General features: G+C 41.2%; 1 long non-coding RNA gene and 1 pseudogene across 2 annotated transcripts in view; both read right to left on the bottom strand.

Annotated features, from left to right (window-relative positions):
• Positions 1 to 23533, bottom strand: part of LOC143434090 (uncharacterized) — a 172025-nt gene that overhangs the window by 23931 nt on the left and 124561 nt on the right. The window lies entirely within an intron of this gene.
• Positions 10017 to 11856, bottom strand: LOC117718965 (endophilin-A2 pseudogene; annotated as a pseudogene).

The following is a 23533-nucleotide window of genomic DNA, read 5'->3' as shown; positions in this document are numbered from 1 at the left end:
TTAGCCTCAATCCAAAGGTATTATATTGATTTCAGAAATTCCAGACTCAAAGCCTGGCTCTTTCCACTGCTGCTCTTCCATCTCTGCTGCAGGGCCTGATCTCTCCCCCATGGAATCTTTTTCTTCTTCTTTTTTGTTTTGTTTTATTGTTGTTGTTGTTGTTTTGGAACTCTATGGCCCCTGGTGAGTAGGAAGCTCGTAACCTGACTGGAAATTACTCCTAGCTCTACTATTGGCCTCTAGCACAGGCAAGGAAGACTATTCCATCTATCAGAGGACAGTTTCATTATTGTCAGCATCTGGCTATGTTTTCTGGCTCTACAATGGAGTAGCTATGATGCAAAGAGCTGATGCTGGAAGGACACATAAGACCCCAGTGATTGTGAACTACGTTTTTAATGCTCATAATTCAATGGCAGCTATGCAGAGGCTTCTCCATATTCCATAAGCCTCTTCTGGTTCTAATAACCATTTTCCTTATGTCCATATCCCCTAGTACATCTTCTTTCTGGGACAGATGAGCAAGTATTTTACTCAAATATTTACAGATATTTCCAATCAGGCAGGGCAGAGTGAATAGGTATCTACATTTATTTACAATGCCGAGCAAATGGACTGGCTTTGAGGAGACTAGAGAATGCTCCATGTATCAAATGCAGTCATACAATCAGTTGCTTCCCGAAGATGCACACTAAGCTGTTCTTTGCACCAAACTAAATAAGCTGTCCTGACCTAACTCTATAACCATCACTCTGCCATTCTTGCTGCTTCTGTGGGCTTCACTTCCTTGCTAGATTGTAAGCTGCTTGAAAAAAGCATCCCGATGTCAGACCATAATCGCAGCATCTGTTTGCAAGAAGATAGAACAAGCTAAGCTTACTCTGAGAACAGTAGTTGGAAGAATTGGCTAATTGCACTGATGGAGCTTTGGAAGGCCTGGAGTGTATGGCAAGCCTTCTCTCACTCTCTGCCTTCCTCGGAACATGCTGTCAGCACAGTGGAAAGTTCTGTTTGCTTTTTCTGCAGCAAAACTTTGGAATCTGGCTACTAAAGAGGAAAGAAGGGAAACAGAGGGGCCAGGGAGTCATGCAGCAATGCCTGTGCTGAGCTTCTGTTTCATGGTGGGTATGTATGCATGCCATGACACATCAGGAAAGCTTTTTTCCAGGGGCAGGCTTTCACTTTTCCTGACTTTGAAACATGTTGAAAGATCACACATAAGTTTTTAATGAAGTCACTGACAATCACAGGAAACCAGACACAGCGACAGCTGGTGGGTCCTGTCACCCCAAGGCAATTTAATCTCTTGGCCTCACACAGGGAAAATTGTTGAAAGGAGGTAAAAAAATTTTTGGTATTTTTTGTTTTGGGTTTTTTTTTGTGTGTGTTATGTTTTTTAAAGGGATGGAAAAAATGTGAAGAAAAAGAGCATCAGAACAGGGAGAAATTATATGGCTGGAGGCAACTACTAGTATTATGAACAGCTCAGAAAGATAAGAAAGGGCCCTGACCCATGTGGAAGAGCGAAAGTGTAGTTATGAGCAGCAGGTGGCCAGAAAGGTGCTCCTGGGAGAATATTATTTCCTTTGTAGCATGAGATGCCCAACATTCTCCAACTTCCAGCAAATCAGTCTATGAGTCTGGGACCAAGGTTCTTTGTGAACCAGAACACCAGGACTCACAGACAATGGCAGCTATCCTAGTGAGGGATGAGTAACAAGAGAAGGACAATTAACAGTCCAGGGGACCCTGAAAACAGTCATTAAAGTCTTCACGGATGTGGGCAGCAGTGTTGTACAGCTGTTGAGAATGCCAATTAAGGGTTTAGTGCTGGGGTTGGGGGCGGGGGTGATGGCATATCTATGAAACCAGCAAGTCTCACCCTGCCTGCTTGCAATGTGGAATCAGGCCCCGCTCTGGGCTCGTTTCCTGAGGCAGAATTAAAGAGGGAACTGGATGTGGAGTTCCATGATGATCCCTTATTTGCTACTATGATTAGAAACTTACACATTTAGCCAAGGATTGGTGGTCAGTGGTTCAGCGAAAGAGCTATGCTGGGTCAGTGGTCACTGAAAGAGCTATCCTGGGCTATGGAGACAGGTCAGCTGCCAGAGTGTGTGCCACCTAAGCACGAAGACCTGAGATCAATGCCCAGAAACAACATGGTGGTAAAAGAACTGACTTCTGAATGTTGTCATTTGTGTACACATATATGTGTACCCATACATATATGTACACAAAGGTATTAATGCCATATTTTTTAATTAAGTCCCAACCAAAGTAGGTGGCTCTTGAGAAAGGACACCAGAGGTTGTCTTCTAGCCTCCATACATACCTGTGTGAACACATGCACCACCCCTTACACACAAGAACACACTCACACACAAATATATACCCTGTCCCATACAAGCACAGACCCATCCAACAAGAAAGCTTAGCTTGCCCTGACACCACAGCATTTGCTTCCTGACAGGACACAGTTCACTAGTGGAATGATGATCTCTCCTCCTATAAATAAAAAGTCTTTGCTCTCAATTGATTCATCAGTTCAAAATTCTCTTTTATTCTCCACTTACAGAACAGAGCCACATAAACATAGAGATACAGTATGCAGAAGTCTGTGTTAGGATGGACCCTTGGACCCACTGAAAACAAAGAGGTTGAAGAAAGGATGAAGAGGCATGGGGCTGAGCACTTTCACATTTTCCTCTCAGAATCCTCCTCCCCTTGTGTCTCTGTGTTTTGCAATAATTTTAGGTGATCCCTGTGAAAGGGTCATTTGACCCCCAGTGGCATCATAACCCACAGGCTAAAAACTGCTGGTCTAGCCTAATAACTGTAGTCCTCATCCCTCATTAAGGAATCTTCTCTTTGCAATAGATCAAGACAATTATTAGAGAAAGTGCAAGCAATCAAAAATCAAAATGCAGTGTTATAATGCCTGGCTCCCAGTAGATACATCTGAAAAATAACTCTCACACCTAATGTTCAAGAAACATTGAGGAAGAAGGGGTGGAAAGATTGTGTGAGCCAGAGGATCAGGAAGTTTGCTATGAGATGGTGTCTCCTTAAGTAATGTAAGAAGTGATAACCATAAAATCTCATCAACATCATTGGCTAAACATGAGTTGAACAAGAACAACAAAAACAACAACAACAACAACAACAGACATACTAATGTAGATAATGGGAAGTCCCAGAGGCTTCAACCCTGCACTAAGAACTACAGACAACTGAGAGCAGGAGCAATAGTCTTCTCCTGGGAAGCTGCACAATTAGTTATCCAATACCAAACAGTTGGCCCTGTGGACATGCATATAAGTTGTAGAAGTTGAGGGACTCCTTAGAGTCCGTAGAGGACACACCAAAACCCAAAATTGTCAGCACAAAACATTTATTATGCTGAAGGGGCAAGCAAGGGGAGGAGAGTGGAATGGCAGCCTCTGGATTAGACAAAGGCAGACAGCAAGCAGCAGGTTTTATGGTTTTTGTAGGGTCAGTTGGTAAGTTCTTATTGGACAGGTTAAGCAGTATAAAAAAATAGTGAATTTTTATTGGTGGACCTTGGTATTTAGCCTCAGAAATAGATCAGTGCCCAAATAAGAGAGTACACTTTGGGGGCTAGCTTTAGGAATATACTCTAATGGTTTGGCAAGGGAGAGGTTGGAGAAAAGGTTTGCCATGCTTGAGCCTATTAGAGAGCACTTTACATGTAATATTATACAGACTGAGCAGGCTGTATTTATATATTTAGGAATATATGTATGTATCCACATACATAAATGCAGTATAATAACAATTAATGAAAAAAGAGGCTATCGGTTTGAAAGATAACAAAAGATGGGGATATTGAGAAGAAGGAATGAGAAAGGGACAATGATGTAATTATATTATAATCTTAAAAGCAAAACACTACGCTCAGCAGAATATCAAACATCTTAGGCTAAAACTGAGAGAGGCAAAGTTAGAAATAGGTAAAGCCCCAATTGTAGCTGGGGCGTCAACATCTTATCCAAGACAAGTGACAAGACTACTGGATGGAAATACAGAGAGAAGTGGATTTCTTCTTTTGACTCTTCCTGAACTCCGGAAGCATTTGGGTTTTCACCATTGAGTATGAGCTTACTGAAGGCTGGTTTCTGATGTTCTTTCATATGGTGAGGTGATTTCTCTCTGCATACTTGTTGGTTTTCTGTCCAGTAGTCCTGTCACTTGTCTTGGATAAAATGTTGAAGTCCCAATGGCATTGGGGCTTTATCTATTTCTAACTTCAGCTCTCTCAGTTTTTGCTTAAAATGTTTGATGTTCTGATGGATTTTATTAATTTTTTATTTTTGAGATTATAGTATGATTACATCATTTTCCCTTTCTCTTTCCTTCCTTGCAAATCTCCCATATATAGCTCTTTTGCTATCTTTCAAATTCATAGCCCCCTTTCACAAATAGTTATTATATTCCATCCATGTATATGCATACATACACATAATCCTAAATATATGACTATAGCCTGCTTAGCTCATATAATTGTTCAGAAATGAGTGCTAGTTCTGATACACGAAAGCCAACTGATAGACATATATTAAATGAAAATTAAAGAAAAAGGAAGCAAGATCTGGGAAATGATTCAGTAAGTAAATTGTTTGTTGTATACGTTTGAAGACCAGAGGTCAGATCCCTAGTGCACATGTTGAACAAAATCTAGGTACAGAAGTAGACACCTAGTTCTTTAACATAGTGTGTACAGGGGAAGGACAGTCAGACCCCTGGAATGCACTGGCAGACCAGCGTAGCCTAACTGGCAAGTTCCAGGCTCAATGAGAGATTCTGTCTAAAATGTAATACAGAGAGCTGTAGAGAAGAACATGTAATGTCAGCCTCTGGTCCCGACATAAACATGCAGGTTGTGAGCACATCTGAACACCCATATATGTTTATGTGCATGCATATCTCCCCCCACATAAAAGAATAAAGGAAGAAAGAGAAGGAATCAGGAAGGGAGGGAGGAATAAATGATTAAATGGCTAATTGCAGATTCAACTTCTGTTCTAGCCTCAATTCTCAACCATTCATTTTACCCTTGTGCTGTTATTGACACAGCACTGGTTACAGTACTGCAAAAGTCAGAAGTGCTGTCTCCAACTCGACATTAATTCTAGAACCTTTATTGGGTATGACAGTCTAAAATGAGTCAGATGGGGATGGTGGCCGTGGCGGGCATCATGGCTAAGTAGAAGTGTGACCAGCAATTTATCATAGGAAAAAGATGGATGTATTTGGAAGGTGGCTAGTGTTTGGAGAATCTGAACTGTGTGCGTTGAGGGGTCAGAAGGGGCTGGAGGTACAGTAAGCCTCAGTGGACCATAAAAGGCTTTAAAGATGATTTCTTCTAGGTACTGGGTGAGTAAACAAGAACTCAGAGTGGCTTCCTAGGTTTGACAGCTTCTTCAGGTTCATTATCCCAACACAGAACCCCTTGAGCAGCAGCAATGGAACTTAGTGATACACCACTATACAGTTCCTGCTTTTGGCACTAGGAGTGAGTGTCATTTTTCTGTACCAGCTGGGACTTGTTTTGAGTGATGGAGAGATAGGAAGCTCTCAAACAGGAAGTTGGGATAATTGCAATGACAACTCTGCAGTTTTTGCTCATGACTTTAGAGCAAAGGAATGCTTACTGCAAACCTGGGTTGTCACCACCACCCAGTAAAAAACACAAATATGTATGTATGAGCCCCAAGTATATACTGTCTCTCTATCTTGCAAAGAACCCTTTTGGTCATGGAGGAAAAACTTTCTATTTTCTTGGGTATTAGGCATTCAAGGCCCCAAAGGTTACTCTGCCATTGTTTCCAAAATCTGAAAACTTGCACCTCTCTCATTGAAAATTCGGGAGTAACCAGGTTCTGCAATTAAAAAATAAAATCATCTTAAATGTAATGACTACTTGAGCTTTGGGTGCTTATAACCCTACCATGGAACCTTACCAGTTCATTCAAACACAGTGCTCTAGGGTTCTAAATCTTCTGGATTCAGTCTCTGAAAAACACTTTTCATCATGATGTTAGTGTGGCCTAATTAAAAAAAAATTCACTGAAATAATCCCACTGTATAGAACCTTCCTGCCAGTTCCTTATCACAGTCACAACTCAATGTGTTGCATGTAGACAGGTACCACTCTATGCTTTTTAAATCTTCCATAACAAGTTAGTATAGAAGTCTGGAAACATCTGGACTCATGATGGTGCAATGTTAGTCAAGTATGAAGGAAGATGACTCAACCCACCGAGCAGGATCTGCACAAGGTGCCTCTGAACTCCACTAGTGGATTAATTACATGTGGTACTTACTCTATGCTTCCCCACAGGCTTTAACAACTCAGACTAAAGCAAACTGATCCTTAATCACAGGGGTGGAGAAAAATGGGTTTACAAAGTAAAGTCTGAGGGTTTCCCCATAGATCCTTCAATATCTAACATACAGCTACAGGACTTGCAACATCTGAACCTTGGAAACCTTCACTCTGCCTATGGAGCTACTTGACACCAAATCCTCCCTCATCCCTTCTTCCTTCTGAAATGGCTTCCTTATTCTGTGTACCCGCAAGCTTTCTTTTTTGTAATTTTATTACAACAGTGCCTGGGAAACCATGTCTGATGCCATCTCTAAACCACCAATAAAGATCTAAAGATCTCCCTTCCTTACATCCTTCCTCATGCCCAGGAGATTTATTTAAATGATATATGATATTGCCAAGTTCTGAGTGAATAGAATAAGCTACTCCTTTTGGTAGTAAGTAATTTTTGGCCCTCTGACATGTCTCTTAAGACTTTTCCATGTATCTTCTCATTGAAGACAATGTCTATTTCTTGAATATCTTTGTGTCTTCAACATCTTCATTCTGTCAGCAGAGGGAGGACTCTGGGATGCCGTCAATTACATAGTCATTTAGGTATGGTACTCTTGTTGACTCCTGTTTCACTGTTAGCCTGTTTCACTGTCAAGTGATTCAAACAGAAACAGCAATTTCCAATTTGGACTTTGACCTACTGACTTAGTTAAGTGTTCTACAAAATTGAGGCCAGAAGAAAAGGGACACAAGTTAGGGCTGGCAAACAGCATCTGATAGTTATTTACACATAAAAGGAGAGCTGGTATATCTCTTGTTAAGCCTATCAAATAAGCTGGAATTAGGCTGGCATTGTGAATAATTAGACCAAATTGCCTCCCTGCCTCACCCTCAACCCCGTTAAACTTCCTGAATGAAGTAGTGCTCTCTTCTGGGTCTCACCCTGCATATCAGATTTCACAGATACAAAATGAAGGTGAAAGTATGTATTGTTCTTTCAGTTCCTCAGATGAGAAAAATCCCACACCCCGTATTATCCAAGAAGCAGTGCAATAGGAAACCATTTATACAGTTGGCCCATCAACTCTTCTTCTGCAGTGAGCTTCAACCAAACCCAATTCTGCTGCACATTTGATATTTTTGGACAATAGTCTTAACTCTTGTAAGACACAGCAACATCATTAGATAAAGGTCACTTTTCACTCTGTTGCTTTTCTGGCAAAGAGGTTAACGTGCTTACAAACATAGTCTTCCTCCTGAACCATTGGCACCTTTACAGCACTGGTCCCTTCAATCTAGAACAGGCATCCCAACCCTTACACCTGGCCACATTTGATTCCTTCTTCCAGTCTTCAGCAAAAGGCTGCTGCTTCTCAGATGATCTGTCAACTCGTTGGGCTGGGACTTTTCTTTCTTGGTCCCTTAACACCTGAGCTTTCAAAAAGAAATGTTGGCAAAGCAAATGTCACCTATCTCTAACTGTTGAGTGGAGCAAAAAGAATACAGTGATTCTGATGCCCCCTTCTTTCCATTTGATATGAGAAAAAAAACCAAACCAAACCAAACCAAACCAGACAAAAAAAAAATTTGTCCTAGAGTTTCCATTGCTGTGAATTAGACACCATGATCCAGGCAACTTTTATAAAGGACAGTATTTAATTGGGGCTGGTTTACAGTTTCAGTGGTTTTAGTTCATTATCACCGTGGCAGGAGGCATGGCAGTGTCCAGGCAAAAGAAGGTGACAGTTCTGTATCTTCATCCAACTGCAACCAGGAAATACTATCTCATGGGCAGCTAGGAGAAGGTTCTCTTCTACACTTGGCAGAGCCTGAACATAGGACCTCAAAGCCCACCTACACAATGACACATCCCTCCTCCAACAAGGCCACACAGTAATAGTGACATGTCCCATGGGACAAACGTATTCATGTCATTACAACGTTCAACCTAACAAATAGTGGAGGAGCTGGCATTTTACATCCCTTGAACAATCAAACCATTGTCAGAAATACTCAATAGGATCACGAGATAGTCAACGGGGCTCCAAGAATGATTGCTATGCAGAACAGTAATCGAATTCACTGTAACATCACAGCCAGGAGAAAGACAGGAGGAAAGAAACAGAGGCTATTCCTAGAGTATAACTCACATAGCAACCTTTCCTCACATGTCCCTCTCTCCAACACCCCATCCCCCAAATAAAAGCGCTCCATGAATTTGGGATGTGAATTCCGATGACCAGTTCCTTACTCAGAGCTCAGGGGGAGAGTAGACTTCTCAGTCTCCAGCGTGCCCCTTAGAGGATTCTGTGTCCCCAGCTGCTCCTGAGTCTCTTATTATCTTCCAGGTCCCTTTCAGCTGATTGACAGACACACTCATGGTTTGCTGCACGTACTAGCGTTTTCAAAGCAGTGTGCCCAGCAGGAGTTCTCAGAGGGTCTGTACACCCAGGAGGAAGGCGATAAGTCTGAAAATTCAGTTATAATTGCATTTAAATTCAGGAAGTTTCTTTTGATTCACAAGTAACACCATAACAGTGTATCTCTTACAATGTAAAAAAAAAAAAAAAAAAAAAAAAAAAAAAAAAAAAAAAAAAAAAGGTATTTTTTCCTTCATAAGAAACTGGAAGAGGGCATCACAGAGTCCTAAGACACCTCCCCCACCAATCTATAAAATAATTTATTTCAGTCTGAGTTAATTTGAATGCCCACAATTAGAACCACAAGAAATGCCTTTCAAAGGTCTCTGGCGCCCTCTACTGGTCATTAAAGCACAGACAAGTAATACAGAATAAGATTCATGTCCTTCAAACTTGGACCATTTTGCTTACCTTAAGGAGGATGTCATCTTGAAGGGGTCTTGCCTAGTATAGCCAGTTAGCTAGTCAGCTGGGACAAGGGGCACTGTGGTCCAAAATACCTGTGTCCACTTGCAGAAACACTGTTTTGAATACTGTGGGTGTTTTTTCTTATTAGCTGTGTATGTGAATAAATCATTGCCCCTCCCCCCCCCCCGACTCCCTGACCTGAAAACAGACAAACACAAAACCAACCAAACAAACAAACAAAAACATAAAATCTAGAGGCTCTGAAGTGACTCAAAAGGCCCACTCTTTAACAGATACTGTCTCTAGCTTTGGTGGCATCATCACCATCACCATCATCATCACCCTGCTTATCTCCATAATGGCTTGGACAATGGGGGAAGGGGGTCCTAAAGTGGTGGGACCCCTCTTTATTGTGTGCCCCATTAATTCAGTTAATGAGAAGATGAGTGCAATGTGACAGTTGTTTTATTAAAGCTATCTGCTGCTCTTGCACACATCTGGACTGTTTCTGTATTAATAGGAAATTACATTCCATGTCATCTCAGATCTAATTAAAGCATAGATGTGTTGTTAATTACCAGTGCTCCTTGTAATTTATTAAGACACCATCATCCTCCATTGACTGACTAGAGTTTACTCACTTGTTGCCTGATGCTCTATCTCCATACACTGGACCACACAAGAACAGCTATGTTCCTATTTCAAATATACTATGCGGGTAACAGCAGATTATTAAAATGTCTTTAGGTGATTGTGTATCTTATTTTATTATTTTTTAATAGAAAAAGATATTTAATACTTTTTTTTTTAAAAAAATTAGGAGTACAGTTCACTTCAGCACAGGCTGAAGCAGGACAGTGTTACCCATCTAGGGGGCATGAGGATGTGGCCCCACGTGCCAGGGATAAGCCACAGGTTGTGGGGCAGCTGTAGAGAAGAATAAAATTGTGCCCAGGATGGAGGCCTCCCTTACTGGAGCCTGGCAGGGTGTGACAGAACTGGGGCTATGGCCAGCCTAGCCTGCTGGTTGAAAAGAGGCCTGCCAGCAGCCTGCAGTCAGCTGCAGAGTCACATGAACAGGTAGCAATGGAGCTGGCTCAGGGGAAGGTGCCAGGGAGCTGGGAATGTCTATTTTTCAGGGGCTTTTGTGCTTGGTCTTCAACAGGGTTGAGCTGGGTCTGTGGTCCCATGGGAAGTGTACATGTCTGTGCCTTGTGCACTTCTGCAGAAGCAGCAGGTGCCAGGTGTCTCCATGTGCAGAGCTGGGGACCTGGCCAGCCTCTGCTTACAGGCTGCTTACAGGGAATCCCAAGGATCTTCCTGTCTCTAGGGAGCCTGGAGCTGGGGCATGGGCCCATCGCCAACAATGGGCTGAGAAGGGTTGAAACAGTTGGGAGCTGCCACCACCAGGAAGGCGATAGAACCTCAGGGTGGGCCTTTCTTAAGATGGGGGGCCCCAGGGCTGAGGGAGTGGAGAGGAGGTGCCCCCTGGAAGAACATTAGTGTTTCTAGAGCACCTTGGCATTAGACTGCTGCTGCACTGTGACTGGCAGCGGTGTGTAGGTGCCAGTCACTGAGGCAGAGGCACCAGCACCTGCACATAGTTGAGTGGGAAGAAGCCTGACTGGCCGTGCAGCATCCCCTCATACCAATTCTCGTCAATCTGGTTGGTAAGCGTGATGAGGTCACCCTCTTGGAAGCCCAGCTCGCCATCATTCTCTGGCTCAAAGTCATAAAGCGCCTTGCAGCTTGGCTGGTCCAGGGGTGGCATACTCTTGCTGGGCGTCCTGAAGGGCTTGTCTGCCAATCTAAATGATGAGGAAGCTGTGATCTTAGGTGCTGGGGCGCAGGCGAATCCCCCATTGGACTGCTCCAGCTCTCCAAGCTCGAAGGGTTCCTGGGGCCGGGGCTTGAACTCCTGCCTGGGGCGTGAGGAAGCTTCCCGAACCCTGCGCTTCAGCTTGTCAGCCAGCTCCTCCAGGATCTGCACTGCCTGCCGGTGACAGTCCAGCTGGGCATCCACCAGGGCCGAGAGCTGGCTCACCTGCTCAATATCAGTCTCCAGGAGGTTGTGCATGCTGGTCTCTGCCAGCTCCTTGGACTCCTTGAACTTCTCTAGGGCTTGGCGCAACTCCTCATCAGGGATCTTGTCTTGGCGCTTCTTCTTGTAGTCAAAGTTGAGGCGGCGGCCCTCCAGTTTCTTCAGGTGGTGCTGGATCTCCTTCAGATCCTTGTCACACAGGTTCTGCAGTGGGTCAATGAAGTTCTGCTTGACCTCAATGTCCAGCGAGTCCTTCACCTCAGCCAGGCGCTTCATGGACTCGCCTGCGTCTAGCAGGGCATCACCAAAGTTGGACTCTCTGCCTAGTTCCTTGCCATGGCAGACCATGCACTCTCCCAGCAGACCCTCTGACTGTGGGTAGCCAGGATTCTTCACTTGGCACTGGATCTTGGATACTGTGTTCAGCATAGTCAGCGTGGCCCGCGAGGCTGGGTTAGGCTGCACATATTCTATGGTTCTGACCAGCACCTCTGCCACAGCCTTGCTGGTGACATCCACCTTCTTTTTCATCTCTTTAAAGTCATCATCCAGTTTGGTCCCTTCGGCCCCACCAACCTTCTCGCTGAGGAGCTGGATCGCCCTGTAGAACTGCTTCTTCAGCCCCGCCACCGACAAGATGCTTGCCGCTGTCAGGACTCCTGCTCAAACTCAGGCTTCCGCTGGTGTACCGAACCGACTTCTTTCCTCCGACGCTCTGGTCGGCGCCGCCACCACCAAATCAGCTTGCCAGCTCTGCTTGTGATTGTGTATTTTAATCATGAATTTGTATTCATTTGTAATAAAAAAAAATGGTGGGTTCAGAAAATTAGAAAGTCAGAGAATTCTTGATGATAAACTTCCTGCCTTTGGAAGCCAATAAACATGCTGACCATGATGAAAAGTATGATGTGGACCTACCTGGCCTGGAGCTGACCAAGTACAAGGGCATGGATGGTATTATGTGGAACCCTCCCCCACTTCTTCATTGTTCAGAACTCCTTTTCCTAATAACACAGACATTTATGAGATAGCTGCTACATGTGTGCATTGCTCTGAATATAGGATCCACAAAGAAGAAGAGAGACTGTTTTCTGACCGGCTCTCACTAGGTTCATATCCATCTGAAAAAAAAAAGGGGGGTTATTGATTCTTATCACTTTAATATTTACTTCTTGTCTGCCACAAGCTATCCTTTGATAGTAAGGGAAAACCTACGGTTCATCTTTGTGTGCTTGACCAGGAATTGTGATAAAAGGATGCCATAAGTATCATTCATTCATAGTCTAATCGCTTCAGATGCACACACAGTAGAGTTGACAATGATAGACAATAGTAGAAGCATGAGATGTTGTTGCTTTACACATCATGACCTAGTTCATAATTCTTGACTCCATGAGTAGCCCCTAACTATGGAGATGGAAAAAAAAAAAAAAAAAAAGTCAGCATGTTTGTGCCTTGGTCCACACAGTTGTTGATGCATTAAATCTGGAATAAAGTCCCCAATTGTGGTATTCATGGCCAACGAATAGTGTAAACAGTGTTTCATGGTGCTGTTGGTTTTTATTTTATGGCAACCTTTGAACTACAATTCGCGGAAAATCACAGACGTTTGTTGGATAGTTTTACTGTGACAGCATTGTGCATGGTGCTTTCCCATAGTGGCTCTGAGTGAAGAAGGGGTGGTTTTCATCACAGTTTCTCAGGTTTTATTACATACTCAGCTGGCTCCACTGGTTTTAGGAACATGACAAGCCAGAAGCATCATGATAGAAATGCAGTGGCGTGGTGCTCACCTTACAGCGGAAGCAGATGAGAGACTGATGGGAGTCAAAGGGGAACATAATAGCAACATCTTCCTCATAAAACTACTATTGTGATAAGTTGATATATGCAATGTATGCAGCAGAGCATCTAGCATGCGAAGGTGGATGTTCCTATTTATCCTCATGGCCAGGGAGTTGAAATTGGCCAAGTTCACTCTAAAAGGAATGGTACTGTGTATCCACTTGTAGCTGGGGTCCATTTGTAGCTTGTGCTGAGTCCACAGTGTATGCCCCCAGCAATGAGTCTTGGAACAGAGCAAGATATCAGTCACAGGAGAGTAAGACCAAAGCATTTTGCAGTGTGTGACAAAGTAGGCAATGGCCTTGTATCAACTTAGAGACAGTGAGAGAGCAACTCCCTGTAGACTTGAAAGATCTGTTAGCTCTTTAAGAATAGAAAGATGGCTGAAGTGTTTAAAGCAGCTCAAAGGCCAAGTTTCTAGATATTCTGACTTCTGTGAGAGCAAACTGGGAAGCCACATATCCTAAGAAACTATACAGTAGATTTGCTCTCAGGGATCTGCCAGATCTTTGGTATCTCCTTCATGTGCTGGAGTGTGAGGAAGAGAAATGACAACCAACAACTCATTGTGTCTTCTTTTATGATCAGGAAAACTGAGATTCTTAAGTAAATTATATCATAGTTTAGAAATATGAATGCATTTCTCAACAGAGCTAAAATAGCAATGCAGTGATGTATTCAAAAACCACAGGATGAGGCAAAGGTCCCTCCATGATTACACTGGAGTAGGTGTGGCTGTGTGTACCAGACTGTTTCTAGAGCCAATGTTTCTTTAGTTGACTTGCTTGTGTAGCGAGGAAGGAGACTTTGAATGGATTCCAGATACAGGCTTGGAAAATAGCCTGCAAGAATTCAGGGTCCTTAATCCAATGATCACAAAAATAAATTTAAGTAAAAAAAAAAAAAAAAAAAAAAAAAAAAAAAAAAAAAAGCCCAAAAAGGGTAGTTGTAGTTGACATAGAAGCACACTCTTACATATCAAGACTCTAGGTAACAATGAAGCCAGGGAATAATTGGCCTGTGGCCCTGGAATAATATAAGTATGTGAATGAATGAAAGGTGCTTGTAGTGATTTGAATATGCTTGACCCAGGGAGTGGCACTATTAGGAGGTGTGGCCTTGTTGGAGTAGGTGTGGCCTTTTTGGAGGAAGTATGTCACTATGGCCTTTGAGACCTTCTGCTAGCTTCCTGGAAGCTAGTCTTTTCCTGTTTGCCTTTGGAACAGGAAGTAGAACTTTCAGCTCCTCCAGCATATCTGCCTGGATGCTGCCATGATTCCCACCTAGACGGTAAGGGCCTAAATCTCTGAACCTGTAAGCCAGCCCCAATTAAATGTTGTCCTTTATAAGAGTTCCTTGGGTCATGGTGCCTCTTCACAGCAATGGAAACTCTAACTAAGGCAGTACTAATCCCAGATTCGTGACCCCTAGACAATAGGTGAGTCTTGTTTTAAGTCACTAAGTTTGTGGGAAATGTTCTCAATATAATAATAATATAAGACTACAATACATATGGCACCTGAGAAATTCTGAACCACTATAAATGAGCCTATGCAACCTGGGTGGGCTAGGTCTCATGACACTTAACTACCATTTGAAACCTCTATTATTAAAATTATCTCTGTCCCTGGAAAAGACAAGCATGCCAGTAGAACAGAAGGGAAAAATCCATAAGGAGATCCAATTACACACAACTTCATAATATTAAAAAAAAATTGCTTATCTTAAATTATGGAAGGTATAGATACTTTCAAAAGTTAAAATTAGGTCTATCATTTATAGAAGGAAAACTTTTATATGTGTGAAAGTTTTAAGTGTAAAGTGTAACTATGTAAGTAAGATAAGAAAACTGGTGACTTTGGGCCCTTTTTCTATGGACAAAACATTCTTCAGTACTCCCCCAAACCTGATGCAATAAAGAATGTAAGTGACTGTGGTGGTTTTAATAGGAATGGTACCTACTGACTCATGTGTTTCAATGCCTGGCCAATAGGAAGTGACACTACTAAGAGGTGTGGCCTTGTGGGAGAAAGTATGCACTGTAGGGGCGGGTTTTGCTGTCTCCTATGCTCAAGCTCCAACAAATGTGGAACACAGTCTCCTGCTGCCTGTGGATCAAGATGTAGAACTCCCAGTTTCTTCTCCAGCACTATGTCTGTTTGAATGCTACTATCCTTTCTACCATGATAATGTACTATACCTCTGATACCATAAGTCATCCCCAATTAATTGATATATATATATATATTGCCATAGTCATGGTGTCTTTCCACAGCAATAAAAGCCAAATTAAGACAGTGATGCTTTCAGTTAAGTCTAAGACATTGCTGTATCAAAACGTAATAAGGGACTAAAAAGCTACCTCTAATGTTAAAAACACAGGCTATTCTTCTAGATGACCTAGGTTTGGTTGCCAGCACCCAGTTGGTGACATACAACCATGTGTAACTACAGTCTTAGGAGACCTGACAGCATCTTCTGATCCCCACAGCATTAGGCACACAAGTAATATACGGAAAGACATGCAGTCCAAATACCCACATACACAAAAATAAATTAAAACATTTTAATTTTTAAAAGCACAATAAGGAAAACTCTGAAATGTATCCTTTAATTTTTAGGCACAGACTTGTGCTGCTTTCAGTCTTGGTCAGAGAAAAGCCACTAACATCAGAGTAGAAATGACAAGGTGTGGGGTGGAGAGATGGCTCAGCCATCAAGAACACTGGCTGCTTCTCCAGAGGTCTTGAGTTCAATTCTTAGTCCAGAGACAAAACTGGTCACAGTGCTAACACAGAAGACTGAATGCTCAGGCCTAAATATGGCATTGTTATTAGCTCTCCTTTCCCAAAGACTCAGGGAAGGAACATCATAGGAGATGGTCAAGACAGAATTTAAGAGATGGTAGGGAGGAGAAGTGATGTCAAATGTTGTTTTCTGGACATGACAAAGGTATTGCAAATCATTAACTCACAAAGGCTGTGTTTACCTACATGGGCTCAAACCAGGCCAAATTCCTAGAAATAAAGGAGATGAGCTCTAGGTCCCAGCCCTTCCTGGGAGCTATTGGCAGCTGGTGGTTGCCTGGGTAGGGAAACATTATTTTATGAAAGTCTGGCCACAGGTTGGTTTACCAAGTTGAATGAATGGTTATCCATTCACATATGGCAGAACGAATGAGGCTTGGTGAGCCACCAGAAGGAAAAGAAGAGGAAGAGAATGGGAAGGAAGCAGAAGACATGAAGTTGGGAGGAGGGGTATTGGTTAGGATGTAGGGAAACTTAGAGGGAGAATGTGTTGTATACATTTATGAAATTCTCAGAAAATTAATGTGGAAAAGATACACACAAGACATATCAGGAGACAAGTAGTAATTCCTTCATTGTGCAAGAAGCTTCTAAGATATAAAAGTACTAGGTAAAATACTTATTTAAAGTAGGGGTAGAAATCAGGTGTGGTGGCACACAGGTTTAATCCTAGTATTGGAGAAGCAAAGGCAGGGTTATCGAAAGGTGTTCAAGGCCATCCTGGTCTCGAAGTAAGTTTCAGGGCAGCCAGGGCTACAGAAAGTAACCCTGTCTCAAACAACCCAAACACCAAAAAAAGGGGGTGGAGAGAAATACAAAGTGGTCATTAAAAGAAATGTAAATGGAATTTAAGTGCATGAAAAATTATAATTATGCTCACAATAATATAAGTAAAATCTAAATTGTGACTACCAAAACATGCTAGGGAAAACCATGTCACATACTACTATCATAACTAAAACTCTTCAGTGATTATGAAGAAGTTGGCAGCATCTAGGAAATCTGCACATACACATACACTTTTCCTTCATTCCAGTGACATTAGTTAGGTTCTTGTAGGAGTGTATTTCAGGTATACATTGATGAAGTTGCATACAAAGTTACCATTGGTTGTATAACTCAGTAGCTCAGAGGCGTTCTCTCTACTCTCTTATCACAGCCTCATCATGAGTATGGCTGTTTGCCACTTCAGCCTTGACCTTCACTGTGAAGTCTGTTCTGACCACTAACATCTGAGTAGAAATGACAAGATTCCAGTAAGAGATGTGGGAACGGTGAGCTGGCTCAGCGGTTAAGAGCACTGACTGCTCTTCCAGAGGTCCTGAGTTCAATTCCCAGCAACCACATAGTGGCTTACAACCATCTGTAATGGGATCTGATGCCCAATTCTGGTGTGTCTGAAGACAGTGACAGTGTACTCATATATATAAAATGAAAAAATATGTCATAAAAAGAGAGAAATATGGGTCTTAGGAGACATAAACAATAACTATTTGTCAGTTCAATTCAAGTGTGGTGGTTATTTGCTTGTGATGGAATTCTATAAGAAGGAGGAGGCGTTATGTGTGCATTAGCAAGTAATTAGGAGACAACCAGATGTCCACCAGTAGGGAGCTAATAAACACTGAATGCATGGGCTCCATGCTTATGCTCCTTTAATAGCAAAAACAATCATTACTTAATGTGACTGATTTTAAGTGATCATAACCCACCATTTCCGTTGAAAATCATTAAATGTTGATGTACACACAGGATGTAATTTTGCATAATATCATTAACATTAAACAAGGTGTGTTTTGACTGCACCACCTCCAATCAATCAGGAACTGTGAGTTCAAACCTGGATTCTTATTGAGAAGAGAACCATAAGGGACTCTAATCTAAGGTTCTCAGACTTCTTTCTCTGGGAAGGGTTCTCATCTCTTAAGAGCCAGCACTTGTGAGTGACAGAAAGCGTGGCTGATGGTGCATTCTGGCTGAGGCTGAGGCTTACTCAAGCTCTGATGTCTGCTTCAGCGTTTTCCTCACAGTTTGAACCAGGATCTACACAGCCTCTGGAAAACTCACAGTTCCTGTTGCATCGAAGTTAAAGAAACCCACATGAAGAGCTGCTTTAATTTTTTTTCTAAATCATTTTGTTCGTTTACATTTCAAATGATATCCCCCTTCCTTGTCCCCACACTCACCCCCCCACCCCCCACCCCCGCAAACCTCCCAACCCATCCTCCCTCTCCTCTGTCCTCTCTGCCTCTGTGAGGGTGCTCCTCTACCCACTCACCCACTCCCCACCTCACCACTCTAGCATCCCCTATGCTGGGGCATCAAGCCTTCACAGGACTTGTGGAACATACTTGTAAGAACACAGATGTGGATTGGCTTTTTCTTCTCTGACTTCTGTATCTTTTCAATGAAATCATGGAAATTTAAGTATAACCAGAATTTGTGAAATTTCCCAATAATAATTCAAGCTTTTAAAAAATATTTTAAAATAATCTTACATTAAAAGTTATTTAATTCTCATTGAAATGAGAATTTCACAATTAAAACAAAAAATTCTTGAAAGCGTATTGACATTTTTACAAGAGACTGCTATCACCTGTGAAAGGCTCAGAGGTCATGTTGCATAAAATGGTTCTCTTTACCTTGTCTAATCTACGTGTGTATTTTGTATTTGGTTTGCAATTATGTATTCTTTCTTCCAGGAAAAATGATTAAAGATGCCACGTTGGGCCTGTGACTTGACATGTGTCCTAGTTTCATTTCTGCTGCTTTGATGAAACCTTAGGAAAGAAAGCAACTTAAGAAAAAAAAAAAAAAGGATTTATTTTTAGCTCAGAATTTCAGGTTACAATTTATAACAGCAGGAGAGTCAACAGGGCAGGAACTTTCTCTAGTCTTTTCATAGTTTGTGGACCAAACCTGGGGAAAGATGCCACCCAAACTGGGATGGGCCACATAAATTAACTTAATCAAGATAGTCTCCCCCAAAAGACATGAAGACATGCCCATAGGCCAACTTGATCTTGGCAATCCTTCACACAGATGCTCTTCCCAGATGATTGTAGATTGCATCAAGTTGACAGTTAAAAGTGACCATCCTGTTTCCTTGAGTGTTATGTTGAGGGTGAGATGTTTGTTTTTCTAACCCATTATCAAAACACAGTCCTGTGATTTGGTGTGGATTATGAATTGAATGTCAGATATAACACACGTGAATGGAAGTCACCAAAGTCAAAAATAGAGTAAAATAAATAACCTTCATACTATAAACTGCATCAATTAGAAAGCTTGTATTTAATATTAGAGAATCATTAATCTAAGAAAAAAAATCTATAATAGGTTAAGTAGTAAATATCCTGAGCCCTTTCAACCACAGAAAGTCTCTGCTGTATAGCCTTTATTCTCATGAAATTGAAGAATGCCATTCCTAGCTTAAAGGTAGTAGGAATAAAGAAGCCAGAATCTTAATCTAAACACTATCGGTACCACCTACCTGATGATGGAAATTAAAAGCAAACCAAAAGGACGAATTTACTTCCACATAGTGGAACTGGGTAAATGACATTTAAGAATATTTATAGGCAAGTACATCAATATTTTTCATATCTGTTCAGGCTATCATAAAATAGAAGGCTTATAATCACAGGGACATATTTGACATAGTTCTAGAAGCTAGAAGGTCAAATACAAAGTCTCCGTCAGGTTCAGTGATGAGAGACTACTTACTGGCACCACCCAGAAATAGTACTTTGTTAATATGCCTGAAAAGGGGGACCAGATATGTGTGTGCGTGTGATACCTTATGTAAGGACACTGATACCTTATAGGAGGGGAGGGCTCCAACCACTACAGGTCTCCCATCTGGGATTAGGTTTCAATGTGCTAATTTGGAGGTAAAGGACATAGCCACTTAGAAGATAAAATTTACAATGCTTGACATCTAATTTAAAAAATTACCAGGCTTTCAAAATGCAGCAAATTGAAAACCACAAAATATATAAATGCCAATTAAGCAAAACTGACCCTGAGCTGATGAAATTTGTTTTCATTGACTTGAATTACTCTGACTTGAACTGTATCTCATAATTGCCTTCAGGTTCTTCTCTCTTTTTAGCTATTAGAGAGATTTCCTCTCTTGAATTCGCAAACAGCACTCTCTTGTGAAACCTACCAAAGATTTTCCAGAAAAATCTGGAAAGTTTATCCAGATGAAGCAGTAAAAGAGCTTTTTCAGGACACTTCTATCTGGAAGTCTTCGTTCATGTCTATGCTCTATAAATAATTCAGTCTTTGAAACTCTTGAAGGACAAAAATTTATCATGAACCTTTAGTAAACTGAAGCCTCCCATCTGTCTGGTATTATCAAAGATAACTGACAAGAGGAAGATGGGAGAGATGTGTGTTAAGAAAAACCACTAGATGGAGCAATGTTTTCACATTCAGTAAGCATTGCAAGACAGAGAGGGAGTCCTGTGGACACACATAGCAGGACACAGAGGCTCCTCCCTGTGTTTTTCCCCTTGTCTCCTTTACTCAGCAAAGATCTTGTGAAAAGCACTGTATTGAAGACAACTTTGCTTCACATGAAAGACAGCCTTTGTAGCTTTTTAATGTTTATTTTTTTTCCACATTAACACTATGGCCGTGTCTGAATATTTTTAAAAGCACACTTTATAATGAATGCTTGCTTTCATCTTCCGGTTTAATTAATTAATTAATTAATGTATTTGTTGAGTTTGTACCCCAATATTAGCTTACCTGTTCTCCAAATCCCTACCCCCTCTCCAAGTTCTATTCTCCCACATCTTCTCTGAGAAGGGAGACCCCTCAACACTGAGTATTAGCACACCCCGCCACACACACACATCAGTCACTACAGTACTAGATGTATCTTCTCTCACTGAAGCCAGATAAAGTTAGGGTGATGGAATCCACCGGCAACAACTTCAGAGACTCCACAGGAAGAACAACAGAGTCAGAGTCAGTTAACCTGGACTCTTGGGAGCTCCCAAAGACATGACTGAACCTAGCCCCTCCCCACCCACCTCTGCAGATATTTAGTAGATGTGCACCTTGGTTTTAACGTAGGCCCCCAACAACTAGAGCAGGCCTGTCCATGAAACTGTTGCCTACGTACCTGTGGATCACATCCACCTAACATGGCCAACTTGTTTGGTTTTAGTGGGAGAGGATGTTCCTAGTACTGCAGTGACTTGATGTGCTAGGGAGGGGGGAAAGTAGAGGTGTAGTGTGTGAGGAGACAAGGAGGGAGAGATCATGGGGTACTGGAAGGAGAAGGGGACAGACATTGGCATGTAAAATGAATAAATAAAGTAATTCATTTTTAAAAGCACAAGAAAGAAAAGCAGAGAGAGAAAGAGAGAGAGAGAGAGAGAGAGAGAGAGAGAGAGAGAGAGAGAAGAGAAGAGAAGAGAAGAGAAGAGAAGAGAAGAGAAGAGAAGAAAGGGCTCCTCCAAAAAGCATTACCTAAAGTTATACTTGAAAAATAGTAGCCGTCAACCAAGTATGAGAGAGAAATTAATAAAATTTTAGCACAGGCTATGACCATTCATACAAAATAGGCCTGGTGCTTGGTACACTCCAGTTTCAGATTTTTTAACCATACCCATAATAAAAAATATGTATATTTTATGGTATTTACAAATGTGTCATGTACACACATAACTTAAGCAAGACATACCTGATAGACCTGGGCAGGGTGTACCTCTCTTTTTATTATTATTATTATTATTATTATTATTATTATTATTATTAAATACATTTCAGATTTTATCCCCTCACCCCATCCCCCCCACCATGCAGGAATCCCCTATCCCATCCCCCCTCCTGCCTCCACAAGGGTGTGCCCCCACACCCCCCTCCCCATCCTTGAATTTCTCCCCACAAGCACAGCACTTTCAAGGCTGAGGGAAGAAGATCATGAGAGCTCTCTCTTATTTTAAAAGTATTGGTTGTACCTCATACTAGAGAAAAATATACAGAGCAAAATTTGTAGAAACAAAATAGATTATAGTAAAATACAATGAACAACTGAAGACAAATTTCCAAAACTAACTCAAGAAGAAATAGATAATCAGAATTGACATAGAAACAACTGAATCAGTAGTTGCAACAAAAAGAAATGAACACCAGTAAAATAAAAAAAAAAAAGAATTACACAGAAATCAAACTTCAATCCTAAGTGCCTTAGTTGGTAAATTCTACCAAATTGTTACACAGAATTTAAAATTAATACTTTGCAAATGCTTCTTAAAAATATAGTAACAGTGAACACTTCCAAGCTCACTCTGTGAAGTTATTTCCACAGTATCAGGATCAGAGGTAGTCATCATGAGGAAACTGCAGAGCAATTATATATTGCAAACATGCATATGAAAACCTCCAACCAAACAGCTACACATATGGCAACATCTAAGAAAGTTATGGATGATCATCCAAAGAAATGTATACAAAGAGTAGAGGTCAGTTTCGCATCTGGAAATGAGTTGTCTTGATCCATATCAACAAAGTATTAAACAAAAGCACATGAACATGTTAATATATGTAGAAAATACACTCGACAATGTTCAGTATTTGTATATCATGTAAATATTAGACATTACATGGACGGGAGAAAACTCCTTCTACCTGACAAGAACACCCACAAAATGCAGTTAGTAGCTACTAGACGATACCACAGTGAAGGGTACTTCCCTCTGAACCCTTCTTAACACTCTCATTCAGCACTGAACAGAAGGTTCAAGCCGAGACAGGCAAGAGAAATACACAGCAGGCACGTCTCTTTACACTATATGATTGTGCATATGATTGTGTATAGATAAAATGCAAAATAATTCCAGGAACATTCTTATAACAAATAAATTCAGAAAATTTCAAACTACAAGATCAACCAGAAAAGGTAATTGTATTTCTCTAAGCTTATACTGAGTAAATTTCTTTTTACTATTGTGTCAAAAACAAACTGGCCGTAAGAAAGTGAAGACATATATTCTGAAACCCGTTGAAATACCTGTAAAGATATATAAGTAAATAAAAATATTTTGTTTTCATAGTTTGGAAAACAGTATTATTAAGGCAGTCATACAATGTATAAATTCAGCACGGTCACTCCAGGGATATTTTATGATAGGCAAGTCTTCTTGGTAAAAAATATGTTTGATTCTAAAATTCATATGAAAACACATGGAACCCAAATAACCCAAATGATTATGAAAATGAAGATCATATGTGGGGTACTTACATTTTCTCTTTTAAAACTTATTCTAAGGGCTGATGAACTCCCTTTATAGGTAAAGACACTTGCCACCAAGCCTGATGATCTGAATTCAGTCCCCAGAACCCACGAGATGAAAGGAGAGAATGAACTTCCATAAGTCATTGTATGACCTTCACATGTGAGCCATGCTACATATACACAAACACATATACAAAAATAAATAAATGAATAACTAAATAACTGTAAAAGAAATGCTTAAACTTACTATAAGACAATAGCCATTGACATCGCTATATTTCTGGATGTGAATAACTTTTTGTGCCATTATTGAGACCCAAGCATGAAATTATCAAAGAATACACTTAATAAATGGTACAAAATATAGACAGGTAAATAAGGAGGATAAAATTACAATTCCAGAAATAAATT

The sequence above is a fragment of the Arvicanthis niloticus genome, chromosome 13 (genome assembly GCF_011762505.2).
Source record: "Arvicanthis niloticus isolate mArvNil1 chromosome 13, mArvNil1.pat.X, whole genome shotgun sequence".
NCBI classification, from domain to species: domain Eukaryota; kingdom Metazoa; phylum Chordata; class Mammalia; order Rodentia; family Muridae; genus Arvicanthis; species Arvicanthis niloticus.
Note: the sequence above shows the minus strand (reverse complement) of the source record. Positions and strands in the feature narration are given on the sequence as shown.